Source organism: Eriocheir sinensis, unplaced genomic scaffold (genome assembly GCF_024679095.1).
Source record: "Eriocheir sinensis breed Jianghai 21 unplaced genomic scaffold, ASM2467909v1 Scaffold49, whole genome shotgun sequence".
Lineage (NCBI taxonomy): Eukaryota > Metazoa > Arthropoda > Malacostraca > Decapoda > Varunidae > Eriocheir > Eriocheir sinensis.
In genome coordinates, this window is record NW_026111820.1 from 437,140 (window position 1) to 443,139 (window position 6,000).

The window sequence follows — 6,000 nt, forward strand, 5'->3', positions numbered from 1 at the left end:
GCTCAAGGGGGGACAGTAACCACTCCTAGTCAACGGAAAGAATCCGGCCTGAGCGGGGCTCGAACCGCCGCCTGTTTGACCTTGAAGCCTTGCAGCGCCGCGCTCTAACCGACTGAGCTACCGGAGCGGTGTGTGTGTGTGTGTGTGTGTGTGTGTGTGTGTGTGTGTGTGTGTGTGTGTGTGTGTGTGTAATGGTCTGATCACACAAGTCTCACGATTGCCAACTATTACTTTTCCCGGATGAGCGACTCACAAGTGACGGATCTCTGGGTACGGGCTACGTGCTTGTGTATGTATGACGTTTCTGGCTATTGCACAATAAATATTATAAATACACCCCTTCAAACACTGCATGCACGCTTCACACACACACACACACACACACACACACACACACACACACACACACACACACACACATTATCACATACGTCAGCCACCAGTGGCACTCAGTTGTCTGTAGTTCCCCGCCTGTCCCCATACGAGTACTCGGGCTCCCTCGCCTCACGCCTCGGGGGTCCAGGGGTCTGGTGCGGGGCTGGGCAGGGATAAACTGAAGGAGGTGGGGGCGGCGGGGAGCATAGGGTGACCCGCAAGTCAACCCCGTGAGAGCGAGGCCCGGCGTGCCTTGAGGAGGAGGCGGCGCAGGAGATCCATGGCCTCGGGCAGACCCTCGCCGGTGACGGCACAGGCGGGTGCAAGGCCCCAGGGCTGGGCGGGCGGCAGGTCGTGCAGGCCGAGGGCGTCAGCCATGGCGGCGGGCGTCCTGGCTCCCGGCAGATCCTGTTTGTTGGCCAGCACCAGCAGCGGCGGCCGTGAGCGGCGCAGCGCGGCGCTCTATGCCGCTTGCCGGCGCACCAGGACGTGCAACTCGTGGCGTGCCTCCTCCAGCCACTCCTCGCCGCTGCTGGCATCCTCCACGAACAGCACCGCGTCGGCGCCGCGCGTGTAGGCGCGCCAAAGGGGTCGCACGCGCTTAGCGCCGCCCACGTCCCATGCCACCCAGGAGCAGCCGCCGCCCCGCAAACATTCGCAGTTGAAGCCGACGGTGGGCACGGTGTTCACGTAGTGGCCGTACTTGAGCCGCAGCAGCGCCGTAGTCTTGCCCGACGAGTCGAGGCCCACGAGCACCAGTGTGGGCGGCCCCACCACGAGCCCCGCCAGGCCCGCCAGCCCCGCCGCCACCACGCGGCCCACGCCCAGCACGCCGCCCACGAGGCCCCCAGCTCCTGCCCCAACAGCTGCATGTGTGGCGAGGCGCGGCGCGGCGGTGTGCGCACTGCCCGTGTCCACCTGCCAACCCGCACACAGCCACACTGGCCTGGCCGGCCGCCGCATGCCACACGCGTGCCGCCACTCTCACATTCATCCTGGCCACCTTCCTCCTCCTCCTCCTTTTCCTCAGCCATTCGTCTGAGTAGCCAGAGTGCCCTGTAAGTGGCTACAAAGTACCCCTGTGAGTTGCTACGTAGCATTCTACAGTAGGCAACACAGTTGATACAGTGCAGCCTTCTGAGTAGTAGCCTAAAACAGTCCACTGCTCAGCTGGAGTAGCAGACAGCGTTGGGCACTCTACGGAGTACACTACTCAACAGTCACAGAGTAGACGCTGCAGCGTGTTGGAAGCGGCAGTGTGTCCAGCAGTGGTGGGCACCGCTAACCAAAAAGTTAGCTTTGCTAACTGGTAATCCACTGACTATAATATTAACTTCGCATATGCTAAACCGCTAAACCGATAAAGAAATTAGTGGAAGCTAACGCTAACCGCTAACCGCTATTTTACTGTATATGGATTTATCTTCGGTTTAGTATTATGGCTCTAAAATCCTTAAAAACAGACCTAGTGAACTGAAATTTCAATGAGTTGTAGCTTAGACAATAGATTTCACTAATAAGCGTCCAATTACCCTATTTTAATGATTAATTTACCCAAAAGTGGAAGCCCTGGAATTATTGCGCCATGAGGCTCAGCTGGTGCTGTGTCTGCCCACAAACCTGTATGATTTTTTTAGTGGACTTAAAGTTGGCGGACGAGAAACTATATTCAGTGGAAGCTAATTGGTTCACTAACACTTTACAAAGTTAACAAAAAATCTAATCACCTAATGAAAAAACTTGCCTCGCTAATCAGCGGTTAGTGGGTTAGACGAACCGTGGCCAACACCGCATATCATACGACATTACCTGGAAACATATCACACGACATTACCTGGAAACATATCACACGACATTACCTGGAAACATATCACACGACATTACCTGGAAACATATCACACGACATTACCTGGAAACATATCACACGACATTACCTGGAAACATATCACATGACAATACGTGGAAACTTATCACACGACATTACCTGGAAACATATCACATGACAATACGTGGAAACTTATCACATGACATTACCTGGAAACATATCACACGACATTACCTGGAAACATATCACATGACAATACGTGGAAACTTATCACACGATATTACCTGGAAACATATCACACGACATTAAATGGAAACATATCACACGACATTACCTGGAAACATATCACACGACATTACCTGGAAACATATCACATGACAATACGTGGAAACATATCACACGACATTACCTGGAAACATATCACACAACATTACCTGGAAACATATCACATGACAATACGTGGAAACATATCACACAACATTACCTGGAAACACATCACACGACATTACCTGGAAGCATATCACACGACATTACCTGGAAACATATCACACAACATTACCTGGAAACATATCAGACAACATTACCTGAAAACATATCACACGACATTACCTGGAAGCATATCACACGACATTACCTGGAAACATATCACACAACATTACCTGGAAACACATCACACGACATTACCTGGAAACATATCACACAACATTACCTGGAAACATATCACACGACATTACCTGGAAACATATCACACGACATTACCTGGAAACATATCACACAACATTACCTGGAAACATATCACACGACATTATGTGGAAACATATCACACGACATTACCTGGAAACATATCACATGACATTAGCTTGAAACATATCACATTACATTACGTGGAAACATATCACACAACATTACCTGGAAACATATCACGTAACATTACCTGGAAACACAACACACAACATTACCTGGAAAGGAGACATATAAAAAAATATTACCTTGAAAGGGAACATATCACACAACATTACCTTAAAAGGAAACATATCACACAACATTTCCTTTTAAGGAAACATATCACATAACATTACCTGGAAAGGGAACATATCACACAACATTACCTGGAAAGGAAACATATCACACAACATTACCTTAAAAGGAAACATATCACACAACATTACCTTAAAAGGAAACATATCACACAACATTTCCTTTTAAGGAAACATAGCACACAACATTACCTGGAAAGGGAACATATCACACAACATTACCTGGAAACATATCACACAACATTACCTGGAAACATATCACACAACATTACCTGGAGAGGAAACATATCACACAACATTACCTGGAGAGGGAACATATCACACAACATAACCTGGAGAGGAAACATATCATACAAAATTACCTGGAGAGGAAACATATCACACAACATTACTTGGAGAGGAAACATATCACACAACATTACTTGAAAAGGAAACTTATCACACAACATTACCTGGAGAATAAACTTATCACACAACATTACCTGGAAACATATCACATAACATTACCTGGAAACATATCACACGACATTACCTGGAAACATATCACACAACATTACCTGGAAACATATCACACAACATTACCTGGAAACATATCACACAACATTACCTGGAAACATATCACACAACATTACCTGGAAACATATCACACAACATTACCTGGAAACATATCACACAACATTACCTGGAAACATATCACACAACATTACCTGGAAACATATCCCACGACATTACCTGGAAACATATCCCACGACATTACCTGGAAACATATCACACGACATTACCTGGAAACATATCAAACGACATTACCTGGAAACATATCACACGACATTACCTGGAAAGGAAACATATCACACAACATTACCTGGAAAGGAAACATATCACACAACATTACCTTAAAAGGAAACATATCACACAACATTACCTTAAAAGGAAACATATCACACAACATTACCTGGAAAGGGAACATATCACACAACATTACCTTAAAAGGAAACATAGCACACAACATTACCTGGAAAGGGAACATATCACACAACATTACCTGGAAACATATCACACAACATTACCTGGAAACATATCACACAACATTACCTGGAGAGGAAACATATCACACAACATTACCTGGAGAGGGAACATATCACACAACATTACCTGGAGAGGAAACATATCATACAAAATTACCTGGAGAGGAAACATATCACACAACATTAATTGGAGAGGAAACATATCACACAACATTACTTGGAGAGGTAACATATCACACAACATTACTTGAAAAGGAAACTTATCACACAACATTACCTGGAGAATAAACTTATCACACAACATTACCTGAAGAGGGAACATTTCATACAACATTACCTGGAGAAGAAACATATCACACAACATTACCTGGATAGTAAACATATCACACAACATTACCTGGAGAGGAAACATATAACACAGCATTACCTGGAGAGGGAACATTTCATACAACATTACCTGGATAGTAAACATATCACACAACATTACCTGGATAGTAAACATATCACACAACATTACCTGGAGAGGGAACATATCACACAACATTACCTGGAGAGGGAACATATCACATAACATTACCTGGAGAGGAAACATATCACACAACATTACCTGGAGAGGGAACATATCATACAACATTACCTGGATAGTAAACATATCACACAACATTACCTGGAGAGGGAACATATCACATAACATTACCTGGAGAGGAAACATATCACACAACATTACCTGGAGAGGAAACGTATCACACAACATTACCTGGAGAGGGAACATATCACACAACATTACCTGGAAAGGAAACATATCACATAACATTACCTGAAAAAGAACATATCACATGGAAGGGAACATATCACACAACATTACCTGGAGAGGGAACATATCACACAACATTACCTGGAGAGGAAACATATCACATAACATTACGTGGAAAGGGAACATATCACACAACGTTACCTGAAAAAGAACATATCACACAACATTACCTGGAGAGGGAACATATCACACAACGTTACCTGAAAAAGAACATATCACACAACATTACCTGCAAAGGGAACATATCACACAACATTACCTGGAAAGGGAACATATAACACAACATTACCTGGAAAGGAAACATATCACACAACATTACCTGGAAAGGGAACATATCACACAACATTACCTGGAAAGGGAACATATCACACAACATTACCTGGAAAGGGAACATATCACACAACATTACCTGGAAAGGGAACATATCACACAACATTACCTGGAAAGGGAACATATCACACAACATTACCTGCAAAGGAAACATATCACACAACATTACCTGGAAAGCAAACATATCACACAACATTACCTGGAAAGGAAACATATCACACAACATTACCTGGAAAGGGAACATATCACACAACATTACCTGGAGAGGGAACATATCACACAACATTACCTGGAGAAGAAACATATCACACAACATTACCTGGAGAGGGAACATATCACACAACATTACCTGGAGAAGAAACATATCACACAACATTACCTGGAGAAGAAACATATCACACAATAGTACCTGAAGAGATAACATATCACACAACATTACCTGGAGAGAAAAAATACACACAACTTACCTGGAAAGGAAACATATCACACAACATTACCTGGAAAGGAAACATATCACACAACATTACCTGGAAAGGAAACATATCACACAACATTACACCCCCGCCACCTCCACCTACTATCTATCGAACGCCG

The 6,000-nt window shown here is 44.6% G+C and overlaps 1 pseudogene; it reads right to left on the reverse strand.

Moving 5' to 3' along the window:
• Window positions 1–390: 390 nt before the first annotated feature.
• LOC126992574 (ADP-ribosylation factor-like protein 4C) lies at window positions 391–1,389 on the reverse strand (annotated as a pseudogene).
• Window positions 1,390–6,000: the final 4,611 nt, after the last annotated feature.